Raw genomic sequence first — 19,414 nt, 5'->3', positions numbered from 1 at the left:
ACGTGGAGAGCTGCGTGTACGTCCCCATCAGGAGGCGGTCCCCACCTCCGCGGCTCTCCCCTTGCGGGGAGCGGCAGCCCAGCCGGCAGCCGCAGGGCCTCAGGGAAGACACCAGGCTGGGCCCCCGCGGCACAGCGGGGGCACGTCCCCCGCACTCACGCGACTTAGGGACGGCTGCTGGAGACTGCTGCGGCCACCCTGCTGCCGGGTTTCTGGTGGGCTTCCTGGAAGCAGCGTCCACACCAAGCCCTTGGAAGGCCCAGGCGACGGAGGAGCCGGTCAGGCAGGGGCCCAGGACGGTGAGAGGCCGGGCGGGCGGGAAGGAGCATGTCAGGCAGGGGCAGAGGACGGTGACAGGCCGGGCGGGGAGGAGCCGGTCAGGCGGGGGCCCAGGACAGTGACGGGCCTGGCCGGGGAGGAGTGCGTCAGGCAGGGGCAGAGGAGACGGGCTGGGTAAGGGTTAGGGTGACAGTTAGGGCACAATTCACAATCGCAAAGACGTGGAAGCGACCCGAGTGCCCATCCATCCAGGAGTGCATCAATAAAATGTGGCGCGTGGACACCACGGAGTGCCATTCGGCTGTGAGGAGCAGCGGTGAGAGGGCGCCTCTCGTGTTCTCCTGGCCAGAGCTGGAACCCGTTCCAGTAGGCCAGGTATCCCAAGAATGGACACACGAGCACCACGTGAGCGCGCTCACCAGCAAATTGGTACGAACGGATGGACGCCTAAGTGGACAGAGAGGAATCACCTTCATCGGGTGGGTGTCGGGCGGGTGGGGGGAGGGGAGGGGCATACACATCCATTAGGCATGGGGTGGGTGCGCACCGACTGGGGGATGGGCGCACTTGAAGCTCTGACCCGAGGGGGGAGGCTTGGAGAGGGCAAGGCACCCGACCTTAACATTGGTACCCCCACAATACGCTGGAACAACATGAGAGGTATATGAATAAGAACACAGGGGGGGCCGGGCGCGGTGGCTCACGCCTGTAATCCTAGCTCTCTGGGAGGCCGAGGCGGGCGGATTGCTCCAGGTCAGGAGTTCGAAACCAGCCTGAGCAAGAGCGAGACCCCGTCTCTACTAAAAATAGAAAGAAATTAATTGGCCAACTAATATATATAGAAAAACACAGCCGGGCGTGGTGGTGCATGCCTGTAGTCCCAACTACTCGGGAGGCTGAGGCAGCAGGATTGCTTGAGCCCGGAGATTGAGGTTGCTGTGAGCTAGGCTGACGCCATGGCACTCACTCTAGCCTGGGCAGCAAAACGAGACTCTGTCTCAAAAAAAAAAAAAAAAAAAAAGAACGCAGGGGGGAGGGGGGCACGGGCGTGACATGTCACCTGAATACTTGTACTCCCATCATCTGCTTGAAGAGAGAGAGAAAAGAAAATGCAATCCTAGAGGTAAGAGACACTTTTTAAAAATAATGAATCCGAAGAGAAAAGTAAAAGGAGGCCTGTGGAGCAGGTCTGGGTGTGACTCCGGATCCCCCAACATCAGGTGCCACCACCAAAGATTCCTGCGTGTAGCCCATAGAACCCCAAAAGCAACGGGACGAGTTCTGGTCACATACTCCCTCAAAATGACATCCTGGCCTTCTTCTGGAACTCCCTCCCCTCTCAGACTCTCAAGGTTTCCTCCAGCGTGTCGGTTCCCACAGAGCAGACCTTTGGTCTGAGACCTGACAGTCCAGATGCCACGCATGCTGCCGCGTAGCGGCGGTGTCGGGGCTTGGGACAAGAGGAGGCCCCACGGTGCGGGCTGGGGCGCCAGGCACCGCGCGGGCGCTGAGGGTGGGGGTGACCCCCACCCCGGGCCGCCGCCGCGCTCCCAGAAAGGGGACAGAACAAGAGGCCAAAAAAAAAAAAAAAAAAAAAAAAGCAGCAGCCTGTGGCACCCGGTATTCCCAGGCGGTCTCCCATCCAAGTACTAACCGGGCCCGACCCTGCTTAGCTTCCCAGACCAGACGAGATCGGGGGCGTTCAGGGTGGTGTGGCCCTAGACGGCGGCGGAGGGCGCCCCTGCCCCGCTCAAGAAGCCGAGCCTCTCTGGGCTTCCCCGCCGCCGCCTCCCGCGCCGGGCCGGGCCGGTTGAGTTCCCCGGCCGGGTCCCGCGGGCTCCCAGGGACGGGGGTGATGGGCGGGGCGGGGCGGGGCGGGGCGGGGGCTGTCTCTCTATACACACACACACACACACACTCACACTCACTCACACCCACACAAGATGCGCCTCCACGGCTGGACTCGCCAAGGTGGAGCCCTCCCAGCCCCCCTCGTCTCCTCGCCCGGCCTCCTTCACCTACCCGCTGCCCACCCCCAGCGCGTCGCTGCCTGCCGCTGACTGCGCACGCGCGGGACGCTCGCCCTTTGACCCCAGCCAGGGGCCGCCCTCCCCCACAACCCCTTTCAGCTGCGCCCGCCCCCTAGCCCTGTGGGTGGGCTGCCGCCTATTCCCCCGGGCCAGGGCTGGGGCACAGCCAGTGTATGGGGCGTCTCTCTCTGGGGATGTGTCCCATGGGTGGGGTGGGGTGGCGTGGTTTGGGGGGCGCTGAAGAAATCAGTCCCCTCCATCTCCTACCTCTGGAAAACGCCCAAGCCCGTGGAGAACTGCCGGCACCGCTTCGTGGGGGCCGGGACCCTCCTCCGTGTCCTCCTGTGGCCCAGTCCAAGGGGCCTGGGCCTGGCCAGGGCTGCATTGGACCCCGACCACCCTGGCGTGTGGACTCGCTAAAAATCGGCCATTAGATATTGGATTCCAGCTTCCTGGAGGTCATTTCACTAATGAGTGCACCGGAAAGAGTTTCCTAATCCATCTGTGAGGGTGGCAACTGAAAGAGAATTTGAAAGCTGACAGAATAGGCGAGGGAAGGCATAGGAGATTTCCACACCCAGCAAGGAAGACTTTCCCGAAATGGAAGAAAGAAACGAGCAAACAGAGACACCGGTAGCCCGCCCGGAAAAGAGTCTGCCCCTTAGAGAAAGCACCCTGACCAGGTTCACCCGTGGGTGGGTGGCGAGCTAGCGGCGTTCAGAAGAGCGAGGCCCGCAGTCTGTGCGGAAGACACCTGCGCTCGGGTGTGTGTGGCGGCGCGATTCACAAGCAGCTCTAGACGTTAAACCAAGGAGAAGCCAGGGAGTTCCCAACGCCCCAGGTGTCCTCAGCCCACGACTGGCTGCTGTGGGAATGCGAAGCCCGGCTCCTTGTCTCAGAGCGGGGTTCCCAGGAGGATCAGGCTGAAGCTGGGACTCGGCCTCAAAGTGTCCCCTCGCATGGCCACCCCCTTCCCCTTCCTGCTCCTCTACTCCTGGTGCCCCTCCATCCAGGGGCCAGACCTTAAAGAGTCACCGCAAGAGAATCCTGGTCCCAAAGGAGCCTTCTGGGGGACCGGTGCTGAGAGAGGTTGTGGGCATGGCCCGCTGGGGCTCTGCCCGACCCAGGGCTGAGAGATGCCACCTCCCAGCTCTGGGTCCCTGCAGGAAGTGTTGGCAAGCACAGGGCCGGTCCTCCAAAGGCCCAGGTGCAGGGAGCCCAGGCCAAGCAGCCTGTGGAAGAAGCCACTTGCCGTGCTACCCCGGGAACAGGACTGCAGGCCCCGGCCCTTCCCACCTCCTCCTCCTCCTCCTCCTCCTCCCCCCCCCGCCCCCCCCACAGGGCACAGGGCTCAGAGACACCTCAGACTCTTGCTACCCAAAGTGCAAAGGGCATCAGTTGCTCCTCCAACCCCCCCGCCCAGCAGACCACGTTGTCCAGCCAGCCCCCGGGCCTCCCTGGGGTGCCCAGCACAAAAGTGCAGACACCCACCGGACCCTCAATCTCAGTTTTCGGATGTTTTTGCCACTCTAAGGACCCGCAGGCCAGCTGGGCCTTCGGGCAGGACAGAGAGCCCCGGAATCCGACGTGGAGAGCTGCGTGTACGTCCCCATCAGGAGGCGGTCCCCACCTCCGCGGCTCTCCCCTTGCGGGGAGCGGCAGCCCAGCCGGCAGCCGCAGGGCCTCAGGGAAGACACCAGGCTGGGCCCCCGCGGCACAGCGGGGGCACGTCCCCCGCACTCACGCGACTTAGGGACGGCTGCTGGAGACTGCTGCGGCCACCCTGCTGCCGGGTTTCTGGTGGGCTTCCTGGAAGCAGCGTCCACACCAAGACCTTGGAAGGCCCAGGCGACGGAGGAGCCGGTCAGGCAGGGGCCCAGGACGGTGAGAGGCCGGGCGGGCGGGAAGGAGCATGTCAGGCAGGGGCAGAGGACGGTGACAGGCCGGGCGGGGAGGAGCCGGTCAGGCGGGGGCCCAGGACAGTGACGGGCCTGGCCGGGGAGGAGTGCGTCAGGCAGGGGCAGAGGAGACGGGCTGGGTAAGGGTTAGGGTGACAGTTAGGGCACAATTCACAATCGCAAAGACGTGGAAGCGACCCGAGTGCCCATCCATCCAGGAGTGCATCAATAAAATGTGGCGCGTGGACACCACGGAGTGCCATTCGGCTGTGAGGAGCAGCGGTGAGAGGGCGCCTCTCGTGTTCTCCTGGCCAGAGCTGGAACCCGTTCCAGTAGGCCAGGTATCCCAAGAATGGACACACGAGCACCACGTGAGCGCGCTCACCAGCAAATTGGTACGAACGGATGGACGCCTAAGTGGACAGAGAGGAATCACCTTCATCGGGTGGGTGTCGGGCGGGTGGGGGGAGGGGAGGGGCATACACATCCATTAGGCATGGGGTGGGTGCGCACCGACTGGGGGATGGGCGCACTTGAAGCTCTGACCCGAGGGGGGAGGCTTGGAGAGGGCAAGGCACCCGACCTTAACATTGGTACCCCCACAATACGCTGGAACAACATGAGAGGTATATGAATAAGAACACAGGGGGGGCCGGGCGCGGTGGCTCACGCCTGTAATCCTAGCTCTCTGGGAGGCCGAGGCGGGCGGATTGCTCCAGGTCAGGAGTTCGAAACCAGCCTGAGCAAGAGCGAGACCCCGTCTCTACTAAAAATAGAAAGAAATTAATTGGCCAACTAATATATATAGAAAAACACAGCCGGGCGTGGTGGTGCATGCCTGTAGTCCCAACTACTCGGGAGGCTGAGGCAGCAGGATTGCTTGAGCCCGGAGATTGAGGTTGCTGTGAGCTAGGCTGACGCCATGGCACTCACTCTAGCCTGGGCAGCAAAACGAGACTCTGTCTCAAAAAAAAAAAAAAAAAAAAAGAACGCAGGGGGGAGGGGGGCACGGGCGTGACATGTCACCTGAATACTTGTACTCCCATCATCTGCTTGAAGAGAGAGAGAAAAGAAAATGCAATCCTAGAGGTAAGAGACACTTTTTAAAAATAATGAATCCGAAGAGAAAAGTAAAAGGAGGCCTGTGGAGCAGGTCTGGGTGTGACTCCGGATCCCCCAACATCAGGTGCCACCACCAAAGATTCCTGCGTGTAGCCCATAGAACCCCAAAAGCAACGGGACGAGTTCTGGTCACATACTCCCTCAAAATGACATCCTGGCCTTCTTCTGGAACTCCCTCCCCTCTCAGACTCTCAAGGTTTCCTCCAGCGTGTCGGTTCCCACAGAGCAGACCTTTGGTCTGAGACCTGACAGTCCAGATGCCACGCATGCTGCCGCGTAGCGGCGGTGTCGGGGCTTGGGACAAGAGGAGGCCCCACGGTGCGGGCTGGGGCGCCAGGCACCGCGCGGGCGCTGAGGGTGGGGGTGACCCCCACCCCGGGCCGCCGCCGCGCTCCCAGAAAGGGGACAGAACAAGAGGCCAAAAAAAAAAAAAAAAAAAAAAAAAGCAGCAGCCTGTGGCACCCGGTATTCCCAGGCGGTCTCCCATCCAAGTACTAACCGGGCCCGACCCTGCTTAGCTTCCCAGACCAGACGAGATCGGGGGCGTTCAGGGTGGTGTGGCCCTAGACGGCGGCGGAGGGCGCCCCTGCCCCGCTCAAGAAGCCGAGCCTCTCTGGGCTTCCCCGCCGCCGCCTCCCGCGCCGGGCCGGGCCGGTTGAGTTCCCCGGCCGGGTCCCGCGGGCTCCCAGGGACGGGGGTGATGGGCGGGGCGGGGCGGGGCGGGGCGGGGGCTGTCTCTCTATACACACACACACACACACACTCACACTCACTCACACCCACACAAGATGCGCCTCCACGGCTGGACTCGCCAAGGTGGAGCCCTCCCAGCCCCCCTCGTCTCCTCGCCCGGCCTCCTTCACCTACCCGCTGCCCACCCCCAGCGCGTCGCTGCCTGCCGCTGACTGCGCACGCGCGGGACGCTCGCCCTTTGACCCCAGCCAGGGGCCGCCCTCCCCCACAACCCCTTTCAGCTGCGCCCGCCCCCTAGCCCTGTGGGTGGGCTGCCGCCTATTCCCCCGGGCCAGGGCTGGGGCACAGCCAGTGTATGGGGCGTCTCTCTCTGGGGATGTGTCCCATGGGTGGGGTGGGGTGGCGTGGTTTGGGGGGCGCTGAAGAAATCAGTCCCCTCCATCTCCTACCTCTGGAAAACGCCCAAGCCCGTGGAGAACTGCCGGCACCGCTTCGTGGGGGCCGGGACCCTCCTCCGTGTCCTCCTGTGGCCCAGTCCAAGGGGCCTGGGCCTGGCCAGGGCTGCATTGGACCCCGACCACCCTGGCGTGTGGACTCGCTAAAAATCGGCCATTAGATATTGGATTCCAGCTTCCTGGAGGTCATTTCACTAATGAGTGCACCGGAAAGAGTTTCCTAATCCATCTGTGAGGGTGGCAACTGAAAGAGAATTTGAAAGCTGACAGAATAGGCGAGGGAAGGCATAGGAGATTTCCACACCCAGCAAGGAAGACTTTCCCGAAATGGAAGAAAGAAACGAGCAAACAGAGACACCGGTAGCCCGCCCGGAAAAGAGTCTGCCCCTTAGAGAAAGCACCCTGACCAGGTTCACCCGTGGGTGGGTGGCGAGCTAGCGGCGTTCAGAAGAGCGAGGCCCGCAGTCTGTGCGGAAGACACCTGCGCTCGGGTGTGTGTGGCGGCGCGATTCACAAGCAGCTCTAGACGTTAAACCAAGGAGAAGCCAGGGAGTTCCCAACGCCCCAGGTGTCCTCAGCCCACGACTGGCTGCTGTGGGAATGCGAAGCCCGGCTCCTTGTCTCAGAGCGGGGTTCCCAGGAGGATCAGGCTGAAGCTGGGACTCGGCCTCAAAGTGTCCCCTCGCATGGCCACCCCCTTCCCCTTCCTGCTCCTCTACTCCTGGTGCCCCTCCATCCAGGGGCCAGACCTTAAAGAGTCACCGCAAGAGAATCCTGGTCCCAAAGGAGCCTTCTGGGGGACCGGTGCTGAGAGAGGTTGTGGGCATGGCCCGCTGGGGCTCTGCCCGACCCAGGGCTGAGAGATGCCACCTCCCAGCTCTGGGTCCCTGCAGGAAGTGTTGGCAAGCACAGGGCCGGTCCTCCAAAGGCCCAGGTGCAGGGAGCCCAGGCCAAGCAGCCTGTGGAAGAAGCCACTTGCCGTGCTACCCCGGGAACAGGACTGCAGGCCCCGGCCCTTCCCACCTCCTCCTCCTCCTCCTCCTCCTCCCCCCCCCGCCCCCCCCCACAGGGCACAGGGCTCAGAGACACCTCAGACTCTTGCTACCCAAAGTGCAAAGGGCATCAGTTGCTCCTCCAACCCCCCCGCCCAGCAGACCACGTTGTCCAGCCAGCCCCCGGGCCTCCCTGGGGTGCCCAGCACAAAAGTGCAGACACCCACCGGACCCTCAATCTCAGTTTTCGGATGTTTTTGCCACTCTAAGGACCCGCAGGCCAGCTGGGCCTTCGGGCAGGACAGAGAGCCCCGGAATCCGACGTGGAGAGCTGCGTGTACGTCCCCATCAGGAGGCGGTCCCCACCTCCGCGGCTCTCCCCTTGCGGGGAGCGGCAGCCCAGCCGGCAGCCGCAGGGCCTCAGGGAAGACACCAGGCTGGGCCCCCGCGGCACAGCGGGGGCACGTCCCCCGCACTCACGCGACTTAGGGACGGCTGCTGGAGACTGCTGCGGCCACCCTGCTGCCGGGTTTCTGGTGGGCTTCCTGGAAGCAGCGTCCACACCAAGCCCTTGGAAGGCCCAGGCGACGGAGGAGCCGGTCAGGCAGGGGCCCAGGACGGTGAGAGGCCGGGCGGGCGGGAAGGAGCATGTCAGGCAGGGGCAGAGGACGGTGACAGGCCGGGCGGGGAGGAGCCGGTCAGGCGGGGGCCCAGGACAGTGACGGGCCTGGCCGGGGAGGAGTGCGTCAGGCAGGGGCAGAGGAGACGGGCTGGGTAAGGGTTAGGGTGACAGTTAGGGCACAATTCACAATCGCAAAGACGTGGAAGCGACCCGAGTGCCCATCCATCCAGGAGTGCATCAATAAAATGTGGCGCGTGGACACCACGGAGTGCCATTCGGCTGTGAGGAGCAGCGGTGAGAGGGCGCCTCTCGTGTTCTCCTGGCCAGAGCTGGAACCCGTTCCAGTAGGCCAGGTATCCCAAGAATGGACACACGAGCACCACGTGAGCGCGCTCACCAGCAAATTGGTACGAACGGATGGACGCCTAAGTGGACAGAGAGGAATCACCTTCATCGGGTGGGTGTCGGGCGGGTGGGGGGAGGGGAGGGGCATACACATCCATTAGGCATGGGGTGGGTGCGCACCGACTGGGGGATGGGCGCACTTGAAGCTCTGACCCGAGGGGGGAGGCTTGGAGAGGGCAAGGCACCCGACCTTAACATTGGTACCCCCACAATACGCTGGAACAACATGAGAGGTATATGAATAAGAACACAGGGGGGGCCGGGCGCGGTGGCTCACGCCTGTAATCCTAGCTCTCTGGGAGGCCGAGGCGGGCGGATTGCTCCAGGTCAGGAGTTCGAAACCAGCCTGAGCAAGAGCGAGACCCCGTCTCTACTAAAAATAGAAAGAAATTAATTGGCCAACTAATATATATAGAAAAACACAGCCGGGCGTGGTGGTGCATGCCTGTAGTCCCAACTACTCGGGAGGCTGAGGCAGCAGGATTGCTTGAGCCCGGAGATTGAGGTTGCTGTGAGCTAGGCTGACGCCATGGCACTCACTCTAGCCTGGGCAGCAAAACGAGACTCTGTCTCAAAAAAAAAAAAAAAAAAAAAGAACGCAGGGGGGAGGGGGGCACGGGCGTGACATGTCACCTGAATACTTGTACTCCCATCATCTGCTTGAAGAGAGAGAGAAAAGAAAATGCAATCCTAGAGGTAAGAGACACTTTTTAAAAATAATGAATCCGAAGAGAAAAGTAAAAGGAGGCCTGTGGAGCAGGTCTGGGTGTGACTCCGGATCCCCCAACATCAGGTGCCACCACCAAAGATTCCTGCGTGTAGCCCATAGAACCCCAAAAGCAACGGGACGAGTTCTGGTCACATACTCCCTCAAAATGACATCCTGGCCTTCTTCTGGAACTCCCTCCCCTCTCAGACTCTCAAGGTTTCCTCCAGCGTGTCGGTTCCCACAGAGCAGACCTTTGGTCTGAGACCTGACAGTCCAGATGCCACGCATGCTGCCGCGTAGCGGCGGTGTCGGGGCTTGGGACAAGAGGAGGCCCCACGGTGCGGGCTGGGGCGCCAGGCACCGCGCGGGCGCTGAGGGTGGGGGTGACCCCCACCCCGGGCCGCCGCCGCGCTCCCAGAAAGGGGACAGAACAAGAGGCCAAAAAAAAAAAAAAAAAAAAAAAAGCAGCAGCCTGTGGCACCCGGTATTCCCAGGCGGTCTCCCATCCAAGTACTAACCGGGCCCGACCCTGCTTAGCTTCCCAGACCAGACGAGATCGGGGGCGTTCAGGGTGGTGTGGCCCTAGACGGCGGCGGAGGGCGCCCCTGCCCCGCTCAAGAAGCCGAGCCTCTCTGGGCTTCCCCGCCGCCGCCTCCCGCGCCGGGCCGGGCCGGTTGAGTTCCCCGGCCGGGTCCCGCGGGCTCCCAGGGACGGGGGTGATGGGCGGGGCGGGGCGGGGCGGGGCGGGGGCTGTCTCTCTATACACACACACACACACACACTCACACTCACTCACACCCACACAAGATGCGCCTCCACGGCTGGACTCGCCAAGGTGGAGCCCTCCCAGCCCCCCTCGTCTCCTCGCCCGGCCTCCTTCACCTACCCGCTGCCCACCCCCAGCGCGTCGCTGCCTGCCGCTGACTGCGCACGCGCGGGACGCTCGCCCTTTGACCCCAGCCAGGGGCCGCCCTCCCCCACAACCCCTTTCAGCTGCGCCCGCCCCCTAGCCCTGTGGGTGGGCTGCCGCCTATTCCCCCGGGCCAGGGCTGGGGCACAGCCAGTGTATGGGGCGTCTCTCTCTGGGGATGTGTCCCATGGGTGGGGTGGGGTGGCGTGGTTTGGGGGGCGCTGAAGAAATCAGTCCCCTCCATCTCCTACCTCTGGAAAACGCCCAAGCCCGTGGAGAACTGCCGGCACCGCTTCGTGGGGGCCGGGACCCTCCTCCGTGTCCTCCTGTGGCCCAGTCCAAGGGGCCTGGGCCTGGCCAGGGCTGCATTGGACCCCGACCACCCTGGCGTGTGGACTCGCTAAAAATCGGCCATTAGATATTGGATTCCAGCTTCCTGGAGGTCATTTCACTAATGAGTGCACCGGAAAGAGTTTCCTAATCCATCTGTGAGGGTGGCAACTGAAAGAGAATTTGAAAGCTGACAGAATAGGCGAGGGAAGGCATAGGAGATTTCCACACCCAGCAAGGAAGACTTTCCCGAAATGGAAGAAAGAAACGAGCAAACAGAGACACCGGTAGCCCGCCCGGAAAAGAGTCTGCCCCTTAGAGAAAGCACCCTGACCAGGTTCACCCGTGGGTGGGTGGCGAGCTAGCGGCGTTCAGAAGAGCGAGGCCCGCAGTCTGTGCGGAAGACACCTGCGCTCGGGTGTGTGTGGCGGCGCGATTCACAAGCAGCTCTAGACGTTAAACCAAGGAGAAGCCAGGGAGTTCCCAACGCCCCAGGTGTCCTCAGCCCACGACTGGCTGCTGTGGGAATGCGAAGCCCGGCTCCTTGTCTCAGAGCGGGGTTCCCAGGAGGATCAGGCTGAAGCTGGGACTCGGCCTCAAAGTGTCCCCTCGCATGGCCACCCCCTTCCCCTTCCTGCTCCTCTACTCCTGGTGCCCCTCCATCCAGGGGCCAGACCTTAAAGAGTCACCGCAAGAGAATCCTGGTCCCAAAGGAGCCTTCTGGGGGACCGGTGCTGAGAGAGGTTGTGGGCATGGCCCGCTGGGGCTCTGCCCGACCCAGGGCTGAGAGATGCCACCTCCCAGCTCTGGGTCCCTGCAGGAAGTGTTGGCAAGCACAGGGCCGGTCCTCCAAAGGCCCAGGTGCAGGGAGCCCAGGCCAAGCAGCCTGTGGAAGAAGCCACTTGCCGTGCTACCCCGGGAACAGGACTGCAGGCCCCGGCCCTTCCCACCTCCTCCTCCTCCTCCTCCTCCTCCCCCCCCCGCCCCCCCCACAGGGCACAGGGCTCAGAGACACCTCAGACTCTTGCTACCCAAAGTGCAAAGGGCATCAGTTGCTCCTCCAACCCCCCCGCCCAGCAGACCACGTTGTCCAGCCAGCCCCCGGGCCTCCCTGGGGTGCCCAGCACAAAAGTGCAGACACCCACCGGACCCTCAATCTCAGTTTTCGGATGTTTTTGCCACTCTAAGGACCCGCAGGCCAGCTGGGCCTTCGGGCAGGACAGAGAGCCCCGGAATCCGACGTGGAGAGCTGCGTGTACGTCCCCATCAGGAGGCGGTCCCCACCTCCGCGGCTCTCCCCTTGCGGGGAGCGGCAGCCCAGCCGGCAGCCGCAGGGCCTCAGGGAAGACACCAGGCTGGGCCCCCGCGGCACAGCGGGGGCACGTCCCCCGCACTCACGCGACTTAGGGACGGCTGCTGGAGACTGCTGCGGCCACCCTGCTGCCGGGTTTCTGGTGGGCTTCCTGGAAGCAGCGTCCACACCAAGCCCTTGGAAGGCCCAGGCGACGGAGGAGCCGGTCAGGCAGGGGCCCAGGACGGTGAGAGGCCGGGCGGGCGGGAAGGAGCATGTCAGGCAGGGGCAGAGGACGGTGACAGGCCGGGCGGGGAGGAGCCGGTCAGGCGGGGGCCCAGGACAGTGACGGGCCTGGCCGGGGAGGAGTGCGTCAGGCAGGGGCAGAGGAGACGGGCTGGGTAAGGGTTAGGGTGACAGTTAGGGCACAATTCACAATCGCAAAGACGTGGAAGCGACCCGAGTGCCCATCCATCCAGGAGTGCATCAATAAAATGTGGCGCGTGGACACCACGGAGTGCCATTCGGCTGTGAGGAGCAGCGGTGAGAGGGCGCCTCTCGTGTTCTCCTGGCCAGAGCTGGAACCCGTTCCAGTAGGCCAGGTATCCCAAGAATGGACACACGAGCACCACGTGAGCGCGCTCACCAGCAAATTGGTACGAACGGATGGACGCCTAAGTGGACAGAGAGGAATCACCTTCATCGGGTGGGTGTCGGGCGGGTGGGGGGAGGGGAGGGGCATACACATCCATTAGGCATGGGGTGGGTGCGCACCGACTGGGGGATGGGCGCACTTGAAGCTCTGACCCGAGGGGGGAGGCTTGGAGAGGGCAAGGCACCCGACCTTAACATTGGTACCCCCACAATACGCTGGAACAACATGAGAGGTATATGAATAAGAACACAGGGGGGGCCGGGCGCGGTGGCTCACGCCTGTAATCCTAGCTCTCTGGGAGGCCGAGGCGGGCGGATTGCTCCAGGTCAGGAGTTCGAAACCAGCCTGAGCAAGAGCGAGACCCCGTCTCTACTAAAAATAGAAAGAAATTAATTGGCCAACTAATATATATAGAAAAACACAGCCGGGCGTGGTGGTGCATGCCTGTAGTCCCAACTACTCGGGAGGCTGAGGCAGCAGGATTGCTTGAGCCCGGAGATTGAGGTTGCTGTGAGCTAGGCTGACGCCATGGCACTCACTCTAGCCTGGGCAGCAAAACGAGACTCTGTCTCAAAAAAAAAAAAAAAAAAAAAGAACGCAGGGGGGAGGGGGGCACGGGCGTGACATGTCACCTGAATACTTGTACTCCCATCATCTGCTTGAAGAGAGAGAGAAAAGAAAATGCAATCCTAGAGGTAAGAGACACTTTTTAAAAATAATGAATCCGAAGAGAAAAGTAAAAGGAGGCCTGTGGAGCAGGTCTGGGTGTGACTCCGGATCCCCCAACATCAGGTGCCACCACCAAAGATTCCTGCGTGTAGCCCATAGAACCCCAAAAGCAACGGGACGAGTTCTGGTCACATACTCCCTCAAAATGACATCCTGGCCTTCTTCTGGAACTCCCTCCCCTCTCAGACTCTCAAGGTTTCCTCCAGCGTGTCGGTTCCCACAGAGCAGACCTTTGGTCTGAGACCTGACAGTCCAGATGCCACGCATGCTGCCGCGTAGCGGCGGTGTCGGGGCTTGGGACAAGAGGAGGCCCCACGGTGCGGGCTGGGGCGCCAGGCACCGCGCGGGCGCTGAGGGTGGGGGTGACCCCCACCCCGGGCCGCCGCCGCGCTCCCAGAAAGGGGACAGAACAAGAGGCCAAAAAAAAAAAAAAAAAAAAAAAAGCAGCAGCCTGTGGCACCCGGTATTCCCAGGCGGTCTCCCATCCAAGTACTAACCGGGCCCGACCCTGCTTAGCTTCCCAGACCAGACGAGATCGGGGGCGTTCAGGGTGGTGTGGCCCTAGACGGCGGCGGAGGGCGCCCCTGCCCCGCTCAAGAAGCCGAGCCTCTCTGGGCTTCCCCGCCGCCGCCTCCCGCGCCGGGCCGGGCCGGTTGAGTTCCCCGGCCGGGTCCCGCGGGCTCCCAGGGACGGGGGTGATGGGCGGGGCGGGGCGGGGCGGGGCGGGGGCTGTCTCTCTATACACACACACACACACACACTCACACTCACTCACACCCACACAAGATGCGCCTCCACGGCTGGACTCGCCAAGGTGGAGCCCTCCCAGCCCCCCTCGTCTCCTCGCCCGGCCTCCTTCACCTACCCGCTGCCCACCCCCAGCGCGTCGCTGCCTGCCGCTGACTGCGCACGCGCGGGACGCTCGCCCTTTGACCCCAGCCAGGGGCCGCCCTCCCCCACAACCCCTTTCAGCTGCGCCCGCCCCCTAGCCCTGTGGGTGGGCTGCCGCCTATTCCCCCGGGCCAGGGCTGGGGCACAGCCAGTGTATGGGGCGTCTCTCTCTGGGGATGTGTCCCATGGGTGGGGTGGGGTGGCGTGGTTTGGGGGGCGCTGAAGAAATCAGTCCCCTCCATCTCCTACCTCTGGAAAACGCCCAAGCCCGTGGAGAACTGCCGGCACCGCTTCGTGGGGGCCGGGACCCTCCTCCGTGTCCTCCTGTGGCCCAGTCCAAGGGGCCTGGGCCTGGCCGGGGCTGCATTGGACCCCGACCACCCTGGCGTGTGGACTCGCTAAAAATCGGCCATTAGATATTGGATTCCAGCTTCCTGGAGGTCATTTCACTAATGAGTGCACCGGAAAGAGTTTCCTAATCCATCTGTGAGGGTGGCAACTGAAAGAGAATTTGAAAGCTGACAGAATAGGCGAGGGAAGGCATAGGAGATTTCCACACCCAGCAAGGAAGACTTTCCCGAAATGGAAGAAAGAAACGAGCAAACAGAGACACCGGTAGCCCGCCCGGAAAAGAGTCTGCCCCTTAGAGAAAGCACCCTGACCAGGTTCACCCGTGGGTGGGTGGCGAGCTAGCGGCGTTCAGAAGAGCGAGGCCCGCAGTCTGTGCGGAAGACACCTGCGCTCGGGTGTGTGTGGCGGCGCGATTCACAAGCAGCTCTAGACGTTAAACCAAGGAGAAGCCAGGGAGTTCCCAACGCCCCAGGTGTCCTCAGCCCACGACTGGCTGCTGTGGGAATGCGAAGCCCGGCTCCTTGTCTCAGAGCGGGGTTCCCAGGAGGATCAGGCTGAAGCTGGGACTCGGCCTCAAAGTGTCCCCTCGCATGGCCACCCCCTTCCCCTTCCTGCTCCTCTACTCCTGGTGCCCCTCCATCCAGGGGCCAGACCTTAAAGAGTCACCGCAAGAGAATCCTGGTCCCAAAGGAGCCTTCTGGGGGACCGGTGCTGAGAGAGGTTGTGGGCATGGCCCGCTGGGGCTCTGCCCGACCCAGGGCTGAGAGATGCCACCTCCCAGCTCTGGGTCCCTGCAGGAAGTGTTGGCAAGCACAGGGCCGGTCCTCCAAAGGCCCAGGTGCAGGGAGCCCAGGCCAAGCAGCCTGTGGAAGAAGCCACTTGCCGTGCTACCCCGGGAACAGGACTGCAGGCCCCGGCCCTTCCCACCTCCTCCTCCTCCTCCTCCTCCTCCCCCCCCCGCCCCCCCCCACAGGGCACAGGGCTCAGAGACACCTCAGACTCTTGCTACCCAAAGTGCAAAGGGCATCAGTTGCTCCTCCAACCCCCCCGCCCAGCAGACCACGTTGTCCAGCCAGCCCCCGGGCCTCCCTGGGGTGCCCAGCACAAAAGTGCAGACACCCACCGGACCCTCAATCTCAGTTTTCGGATGTTTTTGCCACTCTAAGGACCCGCAGGCCAGCTGGGCCTTCGGGCAGGACAGAGAGCCCCGGAATCCGACGTGGAGAGCTGCGTGGAGAGCTGCGTGTACGTCCCCATCAGGAGGCGGTCCCCACCTCCGCGGCTCTCCCCTTGCGGGGAGCGGCAGCCCAGCCGGCAGCCGCAGGGCCTCAGGGAAGACACCAGGCTGGGCCCCCGCGGCACAGCGGGGGCACGTCCCCCGCACTCACGCGACTTAGGGACGGCTGCTGGAGACTGCTGCGGCCACCCTGCTGCCGGGTTTCTGGTGGGCTTCCTGGAAGCAGCGTCCACACCAAGCCCTTGGAAGGCCCAGGCGACGGAGGAGCCGGTCAGGCAGGGGCCCAGGACGGTGAGAGGCCGGGCGGGCGGGAAGGAGCATGTCAGGCAGGGGCAGAGGACGGTGACAGGCCGGGCGGGGAGGAGCCGGTCAGGCGGGGGCCCAGGACAGTGACGGGCCTGGCCGGGGAGGAGTGCGTCAGGCAGGGGCAGAGGAGACGGGCTGGGTAAGGGTTAGGGTGACAGTTAGGGCACAATTCACAATCGCAAAGACGTGGAAGCGACCCGAGTGCCCATCCATCCAGGAGTGCATCAATAAAATGTGGCGCGTGGACACCACGGAGTGCCATTCGGCTGTGAGGAGCAGCGGTGAGAGGGCGCCTCTCGTGTTCTCCTGGCCAGAGCTGGAACCCGTTCCAGTAGGCCAGGTATCCCAAGAATGGACACACGAGCACCACGTGAGCGCGCTCACCAGCAAATTGGTACGAACGGATGGACGCCTAAGTGGACAGAGAGGAATCACCTTCATCGGGTGGGTGTCGGGCGGGTGGGGGGAGGGGAGGGGCATACACATCCATTAGGCATGGGGTGGGTGCGCACCGACTGGGGGATGGGCGCACTTGAAGCTCTGACCCGAGGGGGGAGGCTTGGAGAGGGCAAGGCACCCGACCTTAACATTGGTACCCCCACAATACGCTGGAACAACATGAGAGGTATATGAATAAGAACACAGGGGGGGCCGGGCGCGGTGGCTCACGCCTGTAATCCTAGCTCTCTGGGAGGCCGAGGCGGGCGGATTGCTCCAGGTCAGGAGTTCGAAACCAGCCTGAGCAAGAGCGAGACCCCGTCTCTACTAAAAATAGAAAGAAATTAATTGGCCAACTAATATATATAGAAAAACACAGCCGGGCGTGGTGGTGCATGCCTGTAGTCCCAACTACTCGGGAGGCTGAGGCAGCAGGATTGCTTGAGCCCGGAGATTGAGGTTGCTGTGAGCTAGGCTGACGCCATGGCACTCACTCTAGCCTGGGCAGCAAAACGAGACTCTGTCTCAAAAAAAAAAAAAAAAAAAAAGAACGCAGGGGGGAGGGGGGCACGGGCGTGACATGTCACCTGAATACTTGTACTCCCATCATCTGCTTGAAGAGAGAGAGAAAAGAAAATGCAATCCTAGAGGTAAGAGACACTTTTTAAAAATAATGAATCCGAAGAGAAAAGTAAAAGGAGGCCTGTGGAGCAGGTCTGGGTGTGACTCCCGGATCCCCCAACATCAGGTGCCACCACCAAAGATTCCTGCGTGTAGCCCATAGAAACCCCAAAAGCAACGGGACGAGTTCTGGTCACATACTCCCTCAAAATGACATCCTGGCCTTCTTCTGGAACTCCCTCCCCTCTCAGACTCTCAAGGTTTCCTCCAGCGTGTCGGTTCCCACAGAGCAGACCTTTGGTCTGAGACCTGACAGTCCAGATGCCACGCATGCTGCCGCGTAGCGGCGGTGTCGGGGCTTGGGACAAGAGGAGGCCCCACGGTGCGGGCTGGGGGCGCCAGGCACCGCGCCGGGCGCTGAGGTGGGTGGGGTGACCCCCACCCCGGGCCGCCGCCGCGCTCCCAGAAAGGGGACAGAACAAGAGGCCAAAAAAAAAAAAAAAAAAAAAAAAAGCAGCAGCCTGTGGCACCCGGTATTCCCAGGCGGTCTCCCATCCAAGTACTAACCGGGCCCGACCCTGCTTAGCTTCCCAGACCAGACGAGATCGGGGCGTTCAGGGTGGTGTGGCCCTAGACGGCGGCGGAGGGCGCCCCCTGCCCCGCTCAAGAAGCCGAGCCTCTCTGGGCTTCCCGCCGCCGCCCCCCGCGCCGGGCCGGGCCGGTTGAGTTCCCCCGGCCGGGTCCCGCGGGCTCCCAGGGACGGGGGTGATGGGCGGGGCGGGGCGGGGGCGGGGCGGGGGCTGTCTCTCTATACACACACACACACACACACACTCACACTCACATCACACCCACACAAGATGCGCCTCCACGGCTGGACTCGCCAAGGTGGAGCCCTCCCAGCCCCCTCGTCTCCTCGCCCGGCCTCCTTCACCTACCCGCTGCCCACCCCCAGCGCGTCGCTGCCTGCCGCTGACTGCGCACGCGCGGGACGCTCGCCCTTTGACCCCAGCCAGGGGCCGCCCTCCCCCACAACCCCTTTCAGCTGCGCCCGCCCCCTAGCCCTGTGGGTGGGCTGCCGCCTATTCCCCCGGGCCAGGGCTGGGGCACAGCCAGTGTATGGGGCGTCTCTCTCTGGGGGATGTGTCCCATGGGTGGGGTGGGGTGGCGTGGTTTGGGGGGCGCTGAAGAAATCAGTCCCCTCCATCTCCTACCTCTGGAAAACGCCCAAGCCCGTGGAGAACTGCCGGCACCGCTTCGTGGGGGCCGGGACCCTCCTCCGTGTCCTCCTGTGGCCCAGTCCAAGGGGCCTGGGCCTGGCCAGGGCTGCATTGGACCCCGACCACCCTGGCGTGTGGACTCGCTAAAAATCGGCCATTAGATATTGGATTCCAGCTTCCTGGAGGTCATTTCACTAATGAGTGCACCGGAAAGAGTTTCCTAATCCATCTGTGAGGGTGGCAACTGAAAGAGAATTTGAAAGCTGACAGAATAGGCGAGGGAAGGCATAGGAGATTTCCACACCCAGCAAGGAAGACTTTCCCGAAATGGAAGAAAGAAACGAGCAAACAGAGACACCGGTAGCCCGCCCGGAAAAGAGTCTGCCCCTTAGAGAAAGCACCCTGACCAGGTTCACCCGTGGGTGGTGGGCGAGCTAGCGGCGTTCAGAAGAGCGAGGCCCGCAGTCTGTGCGGAAGACACCTGCGCTCGGGTGTGTGTGGCGGCGCGATTCACAAGCAGCTCTAGACGTTAAACCAAGGAGAAGCCAGGGAGTTCCCAACGCCCCAGGTGTCCTCAGCCCACGACTGGCTGCTGTGGGAATGCGAAGCCCGGCTCCTTGTCTCAGAGCGGGGTTCCCAGGAGGATCAGGCTGAAGCTGGGACTCGGCCTCAAAGTGTCCCCTCGCATGGCCACCCCCTTCCCCCTTCCTGCTCCTCTACCTCCTGGTGCCCCTCCATCCAGGGGCCAGACCTTAAAGAGTCACCGCAAGAGAATCCTGGTCCCAAAGGAGCCTTCTGGGGGACCGGTGCTGAGAGAGGTTGTGGGCATGGCCCGCTGGGGCTCTGCCCGACCCAGGGCTGAGAGATGCCACCTCCCAGCTCTGGGTCCCTGCAGGAAGTGTTGGGCAAGCACAGGGCCGGTCCTCCAAAGGCCCAGGTGCAGGGAGCCCAGGCCAAGCAGCCTGTGGAAGAAGCCACTTGCCGTGCTACCCCGGGAACAGGACTGCAGGCCCCGGCCCTTCCCACCTCCTCCTCCTCCTCCTCCTCCTCCCCCCCCGCCCCCCCCCACAGGGCACAGGGCTCAGAGACACCTCAGACTCTTGCTACCCAAAGTGCAAAGGCATCAGTTGCTCCTCCAACCCCCCCGCCAGCAGACCACGTTGTCCAGCCCCCCCCCGGGCCTCCCTGGGGTGCCCAGCACAAAAGTGCAGACACCCACCGGACCCTCAA

The 19,414-nt window shown here is 62.9% G+C and overlaps 5 pseudogenes; all 5 read right to left on the bottom strand.

The window, feature by feature from the left end:
• Positions 1 to 1,884: 1,884 nt before the first annotated feature.
• Positions 1,885 to 2,003, bottom strand: LOC142863273 (uncharacterized; annotated as a pseudogene).
• Positions 2,004 to 5,779: 3,776 nt separating this feature from the next.
• LOC142863272 (uncharacterized) lies at positions 5,780 to 5,898 on the bottom strand (annotated as a pseudogene).
• Positions 5,899 to 9,674: 3,776 nt separating this feature from the next.
• LOC142863271 (uncharacterized) lies at positions 9,675 to 9,793 on the bottom strand (annotated as a pseudogene).
• A 3,775-nt stretch (positions 9,794 to 13,568) lies between these two features.
• LOC142863270 (uncharacterized) lies at positions 13,569 to 13,687 on the bottom strand (annotated as a pseudogene).
• A 3,795-nt stretch (positions 13,688 to 17,482) lies between these two features.
• Positions 17,483 to 17,600, bottom strand: LOC142863359 (uncharacterized; annotated as a pseudogene).
• Positions 17,601 to 19,414: the final 1,814 nt, after the last annotated feature.

The sequence above is a fragment of the Microcebus murinus genome, chromosome 21 (assembly GCF_040939455.1).
Source record: "Microcebus murinus isolate Inina chromosome 21, M.murinus_Inina_mat1.0, whole genome shotgun sequence".
In the NCBI taxonomy this organism is placed as follows: Eukaryota; Metazoa; Chordata; class Mammalia; order Primates; family Cheirogaleidae; genus Microcebus; species Microcebus murinus.
This window is presented reverse-complemented; position numbering and strand designations above follow the sequence as displayed.